Consider the following 18347-nt stretch of genomic DNA (forward strand, 5'->3'; position numbering starts at 1 on the left):
CTCCCTTGTACTTTTTAATAAACTGGTTAGAGATGAGCTTAAAAGCACTGAATAAAAATGGACAGAGCAGTGTATATTTAGTATCTTCTTTGACCTACAGAATTATAACATCAGCTTTCAAGTAAAGATTGCAAAAAAAAAAAATTCCCATTAATTGTTCTTAGTTCTGCTGTTTGCATTGTTCGTGTGTACAGCACCTTGCAATTCTAGAATATAGTGTTCTGCAAGGGTAGATACACTGTGGGTTCTGCCACTCCTAGTGATGCTATGATCAGCTATAACTCAAAAATACCAGATGGCTGACTGTAATCAAACAATAATGTAACAGAGAAAGATTAATCCTGAGTTTTGAATATGATGTTAAACTTTTACAAATCTATTTCAACTTAAGCCCTGGCGATCGATTTATGGTTTCATAGATACGGAGAAGGAAATGGCAACCCACTCTACTATTCTTGCCTGGAGAATCCTGTGGACTGAGGAGCCTGGAGGGCTGCTGTCCAATAGGGTCACACAGAGTCTGACATGACTGAAGCGACTTAGCATGCATGCATGCATTGGAGAAGGAAATGGCAACCCCCTCCAGTATTCTTGCCTGGAGAATCCCAGAGACAGAGGCGCCTGGTGGGCTGCTGTCTATGGGGTCGCACAGAGCCGGACACAACTGAAGTGACTTAGCAGCAGCAGCAGCAGACATATAAAACGTAGAATATTGTGATATGGGAGCTTTGGGTCTAGGTTTGTCAGTATTTGCTGTTTTAAGAATCTCAGAATACAATCTTAGCTCCACCTGGTGATGTTTCCATATCTATGTGTGTAACTGAAAATTAGTAAGACTAACTTTGTGCATTTAAAGCCCCCCTTGATTCTGTTAATGAGACAGAGTCAGGCTCACTTCCTTTGTCCTCTTCACACCTCATTCATTGCTTTATTGCATTTATTAAGATTATTAGGGTTTTGTCTTTTATGTAAGCTCTTTGAGAGCAGGAATTGTGATTTTCATCTTTGCATCCCCAGCAACAAGACACAATGCATTTGTTCAATTAATGAATAAATGAGATTGGAATTATGTAATCCAGCAATTATCATTATCCTTAAGGTCTTCACTATTAACAGGCATCACTAGTGATGTCTATTACATGTTTTACAAATGCAGTTTTGTTTTAATATCAGAGCCAGAACCCAGTTTTTGTTTGTTTGTTTATTTCATGTTGAACTGTCCTAAGCAGGTGGTACTCCTAAAGGCTAAGGAAGTACATTTGATTAACTGCTTCCATGGGCTAAAAGAAAACTGATAGCTGGATTTTCTGTACTGTCTACTTTCTAAACACATAGAACTACATTTTACACAATCAAAGAGAAGCCATTTATTTAGGTAATGTATCCTATAAGGTAACTGTTTTGTTTTTGTTGCTTGAAAATAAATGAGCACTGTGGTGCTGGAGAAGACCACTGAGAGTCCCTTGGACAGCAAGGAGATCAAACCAGTCAATCCTGAAAGAAATGAACCTTGAATATTTATTGGAAGGACTGGTGCTTAAGCTGAAGCTCCAATATTTTGGTCACCTGATTAGAAGAGCCAACTTGTTGGAAAAGACCCTGATGCTGGGAAAGATTGGGGGCAGGAGAAGGGAGCAACAGAGAATGAGATGGTTAGATGGCATCACCAACTCAATGGACATGAGTTTGAGCAAGCTCAGGGAGACGGTGAAGGACAGGGAAGCCTGGCGTGCTGTAGTGCATGGAGTCACAAAGAGTCAGACATGACTGAGTGACTGAACAACAGCAACTTGTAATTTTAAAGTTGTTTCCAAATGAGCAGAGTGTGTGGTATCAGGAATACCTTAGCATCAGCCTCTCCTGCTCTCCTTGAAGCCTCTTAAAGGCTGGGTACCTGTGTGTCTGATTCTGATGAGAAATCATTGCTCATCACCTTATTTTCTTGACAAAATCCTGAACGTGTTTGTTCTCTTTTTCTTCCATTGCACTCACATGGCAAATAACACCCCTGAATCAATTTAAGTCTCCACCTTTTCTCTGATGCCAATGGAAAAAATGAATTACATTGAGTAACACACATATATGGTCTCCACTTCCCCTGTGCTTTCAACACTACTCTCCATTCCTCCTGTCTTTCTCTAGCCAGTTCTTACTCTCTTCCTCCAAAAATGTTACTTCCAGCTTCAGCACTGTTTTAAAATGTTGACTCCATGAATTTCCATCTTCTCTCTTCTTTGCCATCCCTCTCATCATTAGATGACTCCTGCTTAATATTCTACAGAAAGACTGGAAATTATTGGGCAGGAATACTCTCATCTCTTCTATTCCCTTTTCCTGTTGCCATATGAAGTCTTTCCTTGTTTCCTAGACCAGTGTTCCTGTCTTTCTGCCTTAATAGGATGCTTTCTGTTAACACTACCAACCCTCTCTCTCTTCTATCTTCATTCTCCTCTAGCTCTTTCCTATCTGCATTAAGACACCTTCAGATCTCTCATTTGTTACAAATCCTTACATTCCCCCTCATTTTTGCTGTCCTTACCATAAAGATATTTTATGTTTTATGAAACACTGCTATTTTTTGTATTATTTTATCTTCATTTCAGTCCTGAACAGGCCAAACTGATTTTTAGCTTAACTAATCCTACCTCTGAAACTCCTTAAGAAAAGTCAGAAATGCCTTTATAGAAAAATTATGTGGATAACTTTCAGGATTTATCTTATTAATCTCCTGGTGACATTTGGGTATTGTGGATCACTATTTATTTACTTAAAAGTTTTTTGATGTGGGCCATTTTAAAAGTCTTTATTGAATTTGTCACAGTATTGCTTCTGTTTTATGTTTTGATTTTTTGGCCACGAGGCATGTGGAATCTTAGCTCCCTGACCAGGAGCTGAACCCATCTCATGCTATCAACCACCACCCCTCTCCCCTCGCCCCCACCTTGCATTGGAAGGTGAAGTCTTAACCACTGATCCACTAAGGAAGTGGTTCTTTTTTCTTAAGAAGCTTTTCTCCTGGATCATCAGATAATTTTCTCTCCTGATTTCCCCCAATCCCTTTAGAGTCTTCTCTCAGATTGATTTGCAGCCTCCTGTTTCTCTGCCTTTCCCTCGGGAGTCAGTTTTCCTCAAAGTTCAGGTCAAGGCAAAGCTTGGTTCAAGGTTTTATCTTGTACTCAGTGTCATGTGTTCCCTGGATGGTCTCCTTCACTCTTGGGTCTTGAAGTGCCAGCCTCTTTGATTGCGGCTCTCAAACCCATATCCTTGTTCTCTTTTTGGGGCTTCCCTTGGTCCCATCTATCTTCTGGAGACCTTCACTTGAGTTCCTCATATAAATATTAAACTCTCCATGTCTCCAAAAAAATGTGCATTTTCCCCCCTAATGTGCCTCTTTTCTTGTGGTTTATGGCAGTAAGTGGCAGCACCCAGGTGTCCCACCCTATGTATCTTCTTAGATATCGGTCTCCATTCCCATGCACATATTCAGTTAGCCACCCAGTGCTGTGACTCTTGTCTCTAAATATCTCAACATCTTTCAAATTCTCTCTCTGAACATGATCCCTTCCCTACTTCTGTCACCATGCTCTCACTGGCAATACTAATTAATCCAACTCTTTTCTCCACCCCTAGGCTGCCTTGTTCTAATCCCATCTCTGCACTGAAGCCAGAGTGATGTTTCTCCATTAACACTTGCACTTAAAACTCTTTAGTGACTGCACATTACCTTCAGAATAAAGCACAAGCCTCTTTCATGGCTTACACGTCCTTCATGAATTGCCCTCGACTTATCACCCCATCTCATCTCCCATCAATGCAAGCTTTGCCTCTAGATTCTAGTCTTCCAGCACTCCTTCCAAATACTCAGTATGCTTGTGTGTGTGTGTGTGTGTGTGTGTGTGTGTGAGTGCTCAGTCATGTCCAACTCTTTGCCACCCAATGGACTGTAGCCCACCAGACTCCTCTGTCTATGGGATTTCCCAGGCAAGAATACTGGAGTAGGTTGCCATTTCCTCCTCCAGGGGATCTTCCCGAGCCAGGGATTGAACCTCCATCTTTAGTGTCTCCTGCATTGGCAGGTGGATTCTTTAACACCGGCACCCCCTGGGAAGCCCAATATGCTAGGCTTCTTCTCATTTCTGGAACTTCACATGCCCTGTTTCCTATGCATGGGGTATTCTTACCAATCTCTCAGCTTGAGTTCTTAGTTCAGACATTGTTCACTACAAGTCTTTCCTAATGGCTTGAGTCAGGTTTAGGTGCTACTCATACCAGCTTCCATCTTATTCTATACTTCGTTATCTATGATGGCATCTGTCAGAGCTTATCTATCAATATATTTTTCCTACACTGTAGCTTTATAGGGGGTGAGTCATGTTGATTTATAGCTACATTTTTGGCAACTGAGATATATTGGTGCTTAACGATGGTTAACGAAGTGACTGAATGAATGTTTATGTGAATAAATGAATTAAATATCTCTTTTCCCACTTACATTGCCTGGTTTCCTTCATTGATTTATGAAATTTGTGTGTCTTCTTGGGCATCTTACCTCCTTCAGATCTATGTAAAATTAGCTTTAGCCCACATTACTGTTTTTTCTAGAAATTCAAAGCTCACCTCAGGATCTTGTCACATTTCTGGCTGGCTTTTGCCCTCATGACTACTGACTCCCCAAGCTCTTGGGACTATTATTCCTTTTCTGCATCAAGTCAGCCCATAGAAACTCAAATCCTTTCATAATTTTCAAGGAGTTTTGCATATAAGAATTGTGAATGTGGGAAATTTTACTGAAACAATGGGTGGGAGGCTATGGATGCAAGACATGGAGGGTTTTATATTCCAGCACTGCAAACAGCTTCCAATGGAATCTACCACCACCAGGGGTCTCTAACTGGTCCATTTCAGTGATTCTCTTAACCGTCTCTTTGTAGTCCTTTAGTCTATTTGTTCTTCCTTGCATGCTAAGTCACTCAGTCATGTCTGACTCTTTGTGACCATATGGACTGTAGCCCACCAGGCTTCTCTGTCCATGAGATTCTCCAGGCAAGAATACTAGAGTGGGTTGCCATTTCCTCCTCCAGGGGATCTTTCCAACCCAGGGATCAAACTGTGTCACTTGCGTCTCCTGAATTGACTGGAGGTTTCTTTTCCACTAGCACCACTTGAGAATGTTCTTCTTTAACCCTTTTACAAAAGCCAGATTCTCCTTCATCTTATACAAAACAATTTAGCTATTCTCTGACCTTGCTAGCTTTTCTCTTATTTTCTAATCCGTGTCTTCTGCTCTCACTTTTTACCTCGAACAGATGTGAGAGTTGGACTGTGAAGAAAGCTGAGTGCTGAATAATTGATGCTTTTGAACTGTGGTGTTGGAAAAGACTCTTGAGAGTCCCTTGGACTGCAAGGAGATCCAACCAGTCCATTCTAAAGGAGATCAGTCCTGAGTGTGCTTTGGAAGGACTGATGCTAAAGCTGAAACTCCAATACCTTGGCCACCTCATGTGAAGAGCTGACTCATTGGAAAAGACTCTGATGCTGGGAGGGATTGGGGGCAGGAGGAGAAGGGGACGACAGAGGATGAGATGGCTGGATGGCATCACTGACTCGATGGACATGAGTCTGAGTGAACTCCGGGAGTTGGTGATGGACAGGGAGGCCTTGTGTGCTGTGATTCATGGGGTTGCAAAGAGTCGGACACGACTGTGTGACTGAACTGAACTAGCCAATCAAAAGCGGTTCCTTTCTTAAAACAATGCCTTTTAACTCTCATTATAATTCTTTCATTCATTCCTTCATTCGATATTGAAGTACATGAGGTGCTAGTCACCATTCTAAGTGTGGTGAGCACAGAAGTTAAGGAGGTTGGGTCCTTTATCTTGAAGAACTCTGTCTGGTGGGGGAATAAAATTGCAGGGAAAAAGTATGTTTACGGTTCTGAGAGGCGATGGAGAGGGGATGGCTAGCCATCCAGCACTGCAGACTGCTGCCAGATTGAGGAATCTTGAGAAGTGACTGGACTAGGGAAAGGAGGTTGCAGGTTTAAACTTCTTTTTCAAAATTGTAGTTATAAATGCTAGGCAGTGATTGTGGTGGATTGGAAAGACGGTTGTGGCTGACAACAGTGCCTTCATTTTGTAGCCAGCTCAGAGATTTTCCGAAGAAACAGGTGGATGGATAATTGGGTTATTGGAGTTTGATAAGCTCTTTTCTGGGGTTGGTCTATTACAAGGAGCAAAGATTGTTATTATGGTAGTTCAGTCACTAACTCATGTCTGGCTCTGCAATCCCATGGGCTGCTGCATGCGTTTCCCCATCCTTCACTATCTCCCAGAGTTTGCTCAGATTCATGTCAATTTAGTCGGTGATGCTCTCTAACCACCTCATCCTCTGCTGCTCCCTTCTTCTTTTGCCTTCAATCTTTCCCAGCATCAGGGTCTTTTCCAGTGAATTGGTTCTTCATGTCAGGTGGCCAAAGTATTGGAGCTTCAGCTTCAGCATGAGTCCTTTCAATGAATATTTAGGGTTGATTCCCTTTAGGATTGACTGGTTTGATCACCTTGTTTTCCAAGGAACTCTCAAGAGTCTTCCCCAGTGCCACAATTTGAAAGCATCAATTCTTCAGTGCTCAGCCTTCTTTAGGGTCCAACTTTCACATCCATACATAACTACCAGAAAAACCATTGCTTTGATGATACAGACCTTTGTTGGACAAGCGATGTCTCTGCTTTTTAATATGCTGTCTATAGGTTTGTCATAGTTTTCTTTCCAAGGAGCAGAGATTGTGGTACAGCACAAATTCTAGCAGTCTAGATATGTTGGATGTAAATCTGTGTCCCCTGCTATGTAGAAGGAAATTTGTGTGAACTGTATAACTTCTGTGACCCTATTTCTTTGATTTTTTAAGTGAGGGGGAAAACACTTAACACTCTTTTGCAAATTAATGTGAGGATCCAGTGAGATAATGTATGTGTGTGTTATTTAAAAGAAATATAAAAATACATGTGTAGGCTATTCATCAATAGCTACTGATTTTGCCAGGATAAAAACATAATGTTCAGAAGTTATAAGCTGTAGGTTTTGTGAACAAAAAGTTCTAAGTCTTAAAAACACTCCAGGGATATGGATACAATGATTCACAAAGTAGATATGTAAATACAAAGTCTTTTATAGCCAAGTTTATTTTATTTTATATTTGCATGTACTTGGCAACATTTCTAAATCAGTGATGCAACAGAAAGATGAACCACAGTAAACCTGACATCTTCAGATTGAAGATGATGAGCCCAGATTTTTAATATTAATGATGGTTCCAAGTTTTTGTCCATTCAGTTTGATGGTACTTTCTGCCTATAGAGAGTCTCCTTTTCATGTGTATTTAATAACAAAAGAATGCTGTGAGTTAATTTACAAAACAGCAAACTATAACATCTCTGAAGGCTACACACTCACAAAAAGGCAAACCAAAATCTATAAAAATGATCTTAAGCCATTAGCTGGCTCTGGGCTGAAAGAGCTTCAGGAAACATTGCTTGTGGTACAATGTAACTTTAAAACAGAAAAAAATTGCAGGATAAAAAATGAAATAAAAAGTACTTTGATGTAGATCAGTATATAATTCTCAAAAGAAACATTTTTAGAAGACTTTGAGCTTAGAAATTATTTGTGGATAAACTTTTTTACTCAAATACAGAATGAACTATTATTTGCAACTTAACCTTCCGTGTAAGCAAAAGAGCAGTGTATAAAGAAGAAATTTAAATTATAATCTCCCATCCTTTTAACATTAAGGGCTTCCCTGATGGCTCAGATGGTAACAAATCTGTGTGCAATGCAGGAGACCAGAGTTCGATCCCTGGGTTGGGAAGATCCCCTGGGGAAAGGAATGGCTACCCATTCCAGTATTCTTGCCCAGAGAATTCCATGGCAAGAAGAGCCTGGCAGGCTACAGTCCATGTTAACAAAGTAGTTTTTAGTGAGCAAAATCATAGTGAGTAGAATTTAAACTGTACTATTTTTTTAAATTAAGTATTTTATATAGGTCTTGTTATACTTACAAACATAATTTGGAAAACACTGTGACTTAGTGTGTTTCTATGTGTTTTAATTAAAATTCATTTACTTTATTTAAAGAGTCAAAGCTTTAAATATAGTGGTTCAGATCTAAGACAAAAATTAATGGATAAAATCAACAATAAACTTGATTCAGTCCTTTATTCAGTATGAATCTTAAAAATAGGTTATGAAACTACTTCCCTATTTTAATTAAAAATGGCCAAAGAAGTCTAAGTATAAATTATATTTTTGCTTCCACCTGAGAAGTAATTTAATAGAATTTCAAAACTATTATAAAATAATGCCATAAAATCTAGCTTTATATCTTCAGGATTTAATAAAGTATTTGACTGACTAATTTTATATAATAATAAGAATATTATGTAAAAGTTTTGTTTGACCAAATGAAATCTTAGTTTCTGATTTCATGTAAATAGAAATTGAAATGTGAACTAATGTTGTATTGTTTTGATCTTGCTGAACAATAACTAATCATATGTTAGGCCAACTTCATTGAAGATTAGTGCAATTACAAAATTATTAATTTCTATGAGAGTGGTTTTGGTCATTTTATCTACTACTGACTTGACTGAAAGTAAACTGACCTATTTATAGAAGTTTCTCTCTCCTGAAAGAATAGTCTTTGAAAAGTGAAAAGTTTTATAATTAAATGTTTTATTTTCAACCTTTGGAAAAGAGAGAATGCATTCAAATAAGAATTATACAACCCTATAGCATATAAACACAGTATTCTCAAGAGGGTATGAAAGGAAAGATGTCTTAAAAATTATGGTGATTTAATTTTATTTTGCCCTAGAATGACATTCTCTTGAGTATTTGTGAAAATGAAGATGAATATGTAGGGATACATTCGGTTGATTTTGTGCCAGATGGCCAGTTGCAGAGGCTGAACTAAGCTGAACTGATTGATTCGTTTTTGCCATATTGCATGCTGGCGTTTACCACAGTTCACATCATTCAACTCGTAACATATTTGGTAGGTTTGGTTTTTTTTTAACCATTAAATAAAACCTTTTAAGGATGACCTCTGCTTTAAAATCCATCTTTTTCTTTGTTATATCAAATGTCCAATTCTGCTAAATAGTTTCTTAAATTTAACTCATAGAAAAAAATTTTATGCTTTTAATGTACTTTTGTGTGCTCATAAGATATATTATTCATTTTGAGTGATAAATACTTAAAGCAAATTAGAATAATCACCCATTTAAATTGTGGGGAAAGTGTTTGGTGAGTAGTAATTATGATTCAAGTTAATAGGTCCATAATAACTTTAAAGAAAACAGAAGACACTGTTCCTACCTTGAAGGTACTTGTATACTAACAGAGACAAGGTGAGTGCCAAGTCTGTTTTAATATTGATGTTGTAAGTATTGATATACACATGCTAGATATAATTACTTAGCAGTTCATGGGAAAGCTAAGTGATTAAAAAGTGAAACTTTAAATGACCAGGGTCCAGAATAGTCTGTTCCATGATAAGAACACTTCATTAGCCTTTGGGACTAATTACTCATTGATTGTGATTCTTCTCTGTTTTGTTCATTAATACTCTATGTATTTGAGAGGAAAGAAAGACAGAGTATGAAATATCCCCAAACTAGGATAACAAGAGTGATACAACCACATAAGCACCTATTCTCTTCGCTTAACTTTTCAGAGTCTCTTCGTGTAAGATCCTACTAGAGTCTACTATGTGTAGGCTTTGAATATGAGCTATTTTATAGTGACTGGTAATTTAAGAAGCAAAGAGTGGCAAAAGCACTTCCCAAAACCCTGAAGAAGGAAAAGCATCACTAAGGGACCACTGGTTTAGGATGGGTGAATGATGTGATGTGTACTTCATTCACAGGCATTAAACTGAAATCATTAATTGCATTTTCAAAACTTGACTGTCTTCCATTTTTAACAGACATTGCATGAATTTCCATACAATGAGACAAGTGTTTAAAAATTGCACATTTAGCACAGTCTTTTAATTTTTACAAGAATAAGATGTTCTTGATACTAACCCCAAACAAACCTTTGGGGAAAAAAAAAACAATGAAAAAGCATAAGAATCATCATCATTCATAACTTTCACACATCACAATTTAAAATACTCTAATTACTACCTGGAACTATGAATCCTTTATTGGCAGAAAATTTCAAATTAGTAGGGGAGAAATATAATCTGGGAAACACTTTTCAAAGACAAAAACCCAAATTATCTCTGGGCACGAGGTAACCAGCTTTGAATTTTTAGTTATTCATCTTCCACAGAAATTTTAGAGAAAACCGTAGGAAAACGAAAGAGATTATCTCAAGGTGCATAAGGCCAAATTGTAATCTATTTTAGTTCTCATTTATATGTTTATCAAGATTGTGTAATATCTTCTGTGAATGATGGGTGGGTGAAAAATTTAATAAGGAAACAGATTTTATTGTGAAAAGAGGACTAAAAATGGCATTACCTAGAAATGAAATTTGGCCTTTATTATTTGAGTGGAGAGAGAAAAACTTGTCAAATTATCCTGAGAAATTAGGTTTGTTTTTTTTTTTTTTCCGTCATCTAAAACTTGAGACAGACTGAATGCATAAATTCCCACTCTGCCCCAAATTCCCATGACATCCATGGTACCTATAGTGATTTGGTGAATCAAGCAGAGCAGCCAGCACGGCAGACTATAGGATTGAAGGAGATTAAAGCGGTGAACCTACAGCATTTTATTGACCTAGGTCCCCACATTAACCTGATCTGATCCTGTAATTACTATGAATAGAATGGGGCTTACAGTTCTCCTTAATAACATGCCATGCTTTTTTTTATTCTATAAAGAGATTTTCTATTCAGGTTCTTTACTCCTTTTCAGATTTACAGATTTGTAGTGAGAAAGAATGTGTGTGGTTTTGCTGACACACCAGGAGAGAAAGATACCTGATGTTCATGGGTAGTAAGTAACAGAGTTCAGTGTATCCACATTTTTAAAAACCTTAACTTACTTGAAAGTTTCATCTCATATTTCCAATTATCCAAATTTCTTCTTGCTTTTGAGTAATAAAAGCTGAATTACAAACATTACTATTTATGAAGGAAGATTTGTCTTTAAACTCAGAGATTGTTAAAATATCATTTTATGTCTTTCCTCACATTTTAATTTTTAGAGTGCATACCTTTGAAATTATATTGAAAACCATTACCTACTTGAACCTATTCAGAATGACATGTAGTCAGAAAGATCATGTACATGAGTGATACATGATGCTATAATTAATAATCATTATTTTCTTTCAATTTAGAAAAACATCTGCAGCTAGCTGATAAGGTATATTATGAGAATAAAGTAATACCTGACTATTAATAATTATGATTTAGGGTAATCAAAAATAATGATGCAATCATTTTACCCTTAAAAATACATTATAAAGTCTATTAGTAGTTGACCGAATTAAGAATTAAAAGGTAAATAGTGGTCAATATTAGGAGTTGGCAATTTATATTATCATGAAGTTTTAAAAATATTATAAAATGAGAATTCCACTTGTGCATTTATAGCTTTTAAGTTTCATTGCAGTTGTGCAGAATTTCAAAAGCACATGTTCAACATCCAGGAACATGTGAATGAGTGATTGAACATGAAGGAATGAATAAGGTGACTCTGTGAGTCTAGCTAGGTAAGAGAAGAAATTAACATACTAGAGAACTAGTTTTAGAAGTACTACCTCTACCTCAAGTAAAAATACACTTTTTAAGGTTTCTATGAATATTATATTGGTCAAAATAATTATCTTTCTAAAGTGTCAGCACTAGCCATTCTTTTCCAGAAAAATAAATAAAATAAGTCCATTAAGAGAATAAATTTTAGTTAAAGTTCTTGAACAAATATTTGAAAATCAGGTATGTTTAAAAAATGTGAGCTACAAAATAAAGTCATACTTAGATAGCTATGAGATATTAGATGGAGATGTAAATTCATTTCTTTTTAAAGTTCCTGTTTAGAGCAATTAATTCAAGTGGAATTTCACATTTAATATCAGAACTTTGTTTTAAAATCTTTTATCATAATTTTCTCATTCTCCCAAATAGATTATTATAAGTCAATTTGATTAGTCTGTCAAAAGCCTCTTTCTTTGTTGCATTTTACTGAGAGTATGAATAATCTATACTGTGCTTTTAAGAAGTAAGAATTTGAAATTAGGCAAGTTAACAGTGTGCTGAACAAGCTCAGTTTGCTGGTATTCATTGTGAGAATCATATTACTTTAAACTTGTCCTGTGCATAAAATCTATTTAACAGCAGGATTCTCTGATTATATTTTGATATTTGAGGTTTTACCATTGAGCAAATATTGATGATGTAGCTAATGACATTATGAAAATATTTGGGGCTTTAAAGATACAAGCTAGCAATTAGTGACTTTAAAAAGGATGTGTATGTGTTTTATACTCTGCAATATTGTGTCCTTTGGAAGAGAAGCACAGTGAAATCCCATCTTTTGGGTAGCTATTTTTACCATTAGAATGAAAAAGCATTTGGAAACAGTAGGGTAGTTTTCATCTGTAGGATTAAAAAGAATCTGAACAGAAAAATGGATTCATATCATCTTCTTTTTTGGGTACTAAACCTAGAGAAATATATATAGCAGTTGATTTATTATAAGTGGGTTGAATTTTCTCTCCTGGTGGGCTTTTCAAACCTCTAGTTGCTGTTCTTATCCTTGCTGTGTGAATATCATTTTTATATCACTTTTTGTTAAAAGGAATTTCCCATGAAAGCCCACAAAAGTAGCCTGGAATGTGATTATCCTCTTTCCATGAAAATTCTGATGGGTTTGGGTCAGTATTACACCTCTGTCACTGATTTAATTTGCACCAGTCTCTGTAATAAGGACATTGTTCATGAATGAGAGCGGGCATTATAGTCTTTAGGACCAGAGAGGATTTCCTCTGTAAAACACAAAAGGACCAAAATGACAGTAATAGGGAGCCAAGCCATTAGAAAAGGTGAATTTTTATGTTACAGTAGATGGTAAGATAAACATATTTCTTCTCCATCTTGGAAAAAATTTAGTTGATAAGAGAAGTAAAGGAGAAAAAGTGGTTTTCTTTTTAAAAATTTTTTTATACCTTCCCAAGATATTTTAGGCTGTTTGACTTTTAAAATTTGTTAAGCCATTTAAAACATCTCTGGTCCAAACCAATTTGTCTTATTAAGAAAGAAGCTGAAATGTGATTAGGGCCTTTAAGCTGAACATCAGAGTACACAAGTAATATATTTTTAAATGCAATTACTATTGTGTTTTACTGCCATAAACGTACGTTTGTAAATAATAGATCATACTTTGTATAATCACTTAAAGAGTTAATGACAACATTTGGTTGGAATATGGACTGACTATGAGTTCTAATAAGCTTAACTCAGATCTTAGAGAGGATATTGACAGTAGGTGATTTTACAATTTTGTTTAAAAAAATAGCAGCTTTTGAAAGCTTGCTTCTTTACAGCTGCTAATAAACAAGCACTTATTTTGATATAGTAATCTAATATATAACACTCTATATTCTGCCTTATAGAAACTGTGCTGTTACAACTTTGTGCTGTTTTAAGTTGGTTTGTGTTTTCCTACTGCCAAGAATCATACTGAAATTATTTTCATTTATAACACTGTCCTCTTGGCAGTAACTTATCAGCTCTGACATTAAAGATTGTAAAAGTGGGCTATCAGAGGAGCAATTTTCTTTCCAAATATAAACCTTTAGTGAGAGTCATATATTTGTGTTCAAAGAGCTAAGTTTTATACATGATTTAGACTTTTATTAAAAATTAAGTGACTTGAATTTTTAAATTTTTTCTATGTAAGAATATTGTATCTTTATGTATCATTGTACATTAGTATCTCAGAGTTGACTGTCAGAATTAAGAGAATTCAGTTAAATGCCTACAGTTTCAGCTCCTTCCTTTTTTTCATTGCTATGACTTTTTTCCCCTTTTTTGGAAACATTTATTATATAGGTTTCACAGAGTAAGGTTTACATACTCAGTGCCAGTATTTTTTTCAAATTTAAACATATGTCTATTGGGAAAGGTAAGTATTTTTTTTTAATTTTTATTTTATTTTTTAATTAATTGATTAATTTTAATTGGAGGATAATTACAATATTGTGATGTTGATGTAAGGGAAAGGGAAGTAGTTAAAGACATTGTCAAAGAGGCAGAAAAATCTTATGATTTCCTTCTAAAAGAAAGATATTAAACCAGATTATTAGGCAAAACGTAATACTGCCTGACTACTTTGAAAGCAAGTAAAACTAAACATTGAAATGAAAATAAGGATACGGAGCAACAATTTAAAAAATTACTGAATTCCAGAAATCTCTCCTTAAACATTGGTATCGATTGTTGCTCTGTATGCAGAATTAATGGTGAGCTTTGCACGTTCTTGAGCAACATAGTGAAGTGTTGCCATGTTCTAGATAATTCCCTCTTTTGGTTTGATGTCATGTTGAGAGCATGAATAATAGTTGCATTCTGGGATAATTCTTGACTGTGGTATATAAGCAGAGCTTCCATTTTTCAGATTTTGATTGTATGTTTGTTTTATGCGACATCAAACAGGTATGCTAGGATTCTGGAATACAAAGTATTTCGCTATTTTTTCCCCTGAGGTCAATTACATTTCTTCTATCATTTCAGAACTTTAGTTACACCAAAATTTTCCACTGATGCATGTGTAGTTTTGTGTATATATAACTGCAGGTGCATATATGTGTCTAAATTAGCCATAGAGTTTCAAGAAAGAGTACTTTTAGCTAAGAAAGTTTACATTAGATATATCTCACCTACCTATTTAAACAAGTCAAAAGATTATTAGCATATAGCATTGTATATGAAATTAGGGCTATGATCATGGTTTTTAGGGTTTTTTCTTGGTTAAATTTTTGTAATTTCATTTTTTTTAACACCAAAAACATATTGTAATGGGGTATAGCTGATTAACAATGTTGTGATAATTCCAGGTGACCAGTGAAGGGACTCAGTCATACATATACATGTACCCACACTGCTCTATTTAAAATGGATAACTAACAAAGCCCTATTGTACAGATCGTGGAACTCTGCTCAATATTATGTGTCAGCCTGGATGGGAGGGGAGTTTGGGGAAGAATGAATAAATGATCATGGTTTTTAAAAAGATACAACTAGTTACAACTTATGGAGCACCTACTCTATGTCATGTACTTTTCATACATTTTCTCCTAAATGGTAGCTATTAACATCCTAATTTTATAAGGAAAATTAAAGCTCAGAAAGGTTAAGTGACTTGCCAAATGTAATGCCACCAGTAAATGTGAGTTTTGATCCCTGTACATTTGAATCCACTTGGCCTCTTTATCCCAGTGTTTGTAAGATTTAAGTTTATGTCATCCTGACATAAAGGATTCGAAGCTCATAAGTTCTAATAAAACAAAAACTGTCTAAAATACTTAAAAAGTAAATGGACTTGGTGGCATCTGGGGGTAGTTCCATTCTTGATAGGTTGACAAAAATAAATGCATATTATTTTACATTTTATAGAAAAGCTTTATAAAGGTTGAAAGACCCATATACTTTATTCAATATAAGAGGCCTTTAGAACATGTGTTTCAAATGTAGTTTTCTATTTGCAAGTCAGAACCAAGGACTAGATAATGAATGATTGAATGAGAGCAGTAAAGAGAGATTAGGGATATTTTCTGGATTTTTTGCTCTCAAAAAATGACAAAGCTCCGTTTATACATGCAAATTGTCAGGTGGGTTGAAAACAGGTAGATGGTGGATGTCATTGACACTTCTTGGAGGTCCTTTGTTTTCCATCAAATACTTTTCTCTCTTGATTTTCCCAATCAATGAAATAAAATATCTATATCTGTCTCTTTAATACCATTTTAAGTTATATAATTATTTTAAAAGATTTTAAAATGTGAACAATTATGTTCTGTCTTTCACTGTGCTCTTTGGAATAGTGTGGGGAAAGTAATTTTTTTTGCAAATAATTTTCATTTTTTGCTTTTTTGGTAAGTATTACAAAGATATGCAGTACTGAGGTAGTAAATATATTTAAAATCCTGGGAGAAAAGTTCATTTTGCTAGCCCTTAGAACACAAACATGCTATGAAATGGCTTTATTTCCAAGCTGGCCATTCTATCAGCTGTCAGGGAATAGGGGGTTGGGTGAAGGGAATTTAATCACAGAGTGTTCAGGCACCCCCAAATTTTCATTATAAGCCACATGAATAAAATGGCTGAGGGATCCAGGTCTGCAGTATAATAAAACAAATTATTTTAAATGAATTGTAGGATTTCATACATTCAGTGACAATAGCAAATGACTGTGCTTTCCTAGCAATTCATTCAAATTAATAATAGAAAAATGAACACACCCATGATGGAGGTTGGGTACAGTCCTTTATCAGAAGGTAATCTTTTATGGCCAGGTATAACATGACCTTTGTAGTGCTCTTGCCAAGAATGCTTAACTTAAATCTAATTGTTAAAAGAACAACTGGGAGAAATTTAAATTGTGGGACGTTTAAATGGCTGACATGGGTTCTTCAAAAATTTCAAAGCATTTAAAACAAACAGTGAGGAGGTGTTCTAAATTAAAGGTGACTAGAGAGATGTATAACTAAACGCAATATATAGTCTGTAATTCTTGGCTGGATTCCAAACATCCTTCCTACCAACCAAATAAGGTATAAAGGATGTTATTAAGAGAACAGGAGAAGTTTTACATGTGGATTCTATAATAGACAGTACTGTTGTAACAGTGTTAATTGATTGGGTGTGAATTATATTATGGTTTATGAAGTGCATTGCTCCTGCTTTTTGGAGGTATATGCTGAAGTATATGCTGAATATTTAGGGGAGAAATGTCAAGATGTTTGTAGCTTAAGTTCAATTGGTTCAGCATAAGAAAATGTTTTAGGTGGATACATGATATTGCCAATATTCAACAATTTTTGACCAAGAGAAAGCAAATGTGGCCAAAATTGTAAATAATTGTTGATGTAAGTGAGGAATATATGAGCACCTGTTATACTATTTCTAATCTTTCATAGCTGTGAAAATTTTCAAAGTCATTGGAGAAAAGATTACATTTTTCTCTTATTTTAGTGAGCCATATAGATAATGTAGTTGAAGCTGGTATACTACATTCAATGGATGCAGCTAACTCTTATTATTCAACCCAAATAAAAACTTCTCATTCTTAGTCACGGTGAATAGTGCTTAAATTATCCAAATAATTGCTTCATGGATTCATGTCACTTTTACAGAAAGTGGCACTTATACAACTCGTTCATCAGAAAACCAGTTTGAAGTGCATTTTGTATCTCCAACTATAGGTATATCCTTTGCTATATTAATTAGAATGTAGTCTATAATTTTAGAGCTCAAAGACTTCATGCTTTGATTAGTTTGGCAATGGCAAATTTGGAGTTCTAATCTTACTTTAAAAATGCGCAAACTGAAAATGTTAAAGTGCCTTTCTTATACAAATTGAAATGAAATATCTTCCAGGTTAATCTAAAATATATTGAGAAGTGATCAATATTTAAAACAACCCAACATGATTTTACATGGCCTATTATCTGAAAGACCTGGTTTGAAATCCTGGTTTGTAAGTTTGCATTCATTTGAGTGTGAATTCTCTGCCCTGTATTCCAGTAAAATGCAAGCCGTAATAAATAGGCCCTAAGTACCAGTCTAGGGGACGGCAAAAGATGCCCCTGTTGCACGTATCAGGTTGGGGATTTGTTTTGTGGTGATCCCCCTTTCTGATTTAAAGATTGCATGACAAGGAACTATAAAAGCAAAGGGCAAAGAATTCAATTTCTTGATGTTGCTTTTTCTTGGACAGGCTTTAAAAATAGGTCACTTAATGTTATCTGGATTTGTGTATTACAGCAGCACCTGCTAACGCTGCTCTGCTTAAGGGTCTATAAGTGTTCTCATTTGCAGGGTTTGGAGACTGTATCTTGGTTCCCTGAACCTAAATAAGCTTCCATCCAAATGGTAGTGAGCAAGGTCTGCAGGAGGATGTGTATTTTTATAGCATACTGCAATTAAAAAATGAATGTTTGCTCTAATGTATGCTTAGAGGTGAAAAATGAAAACATTCGATTAACAAAATCATTCTAACACTGGATAACTCAACATTTGGTTCTTTTTAAAAAGATCTATGAATTGTGCAATTAGATATCTACTTAAAGATCCATTAAAATGGTAATTATAAGTTTTTGAAATTTTTGTGTTTTAT

This window comes from Bison bison, unplaced genomic scaffold (genome assembly GCF_000754665.1).
Source record: "Bison bison bison isolate TAMUID 2011002044 unplaced genomic scaffold, Bison_UMD1.0 scf7180017864267, whole genome shotgun sequence".
In the NCBI taxonomy this organism is placed as follows: Eukaryota; Metazoa; Chordata; class Mammalia; order Artiodactyla; family Bovidae; genus Bison; species Bison bison.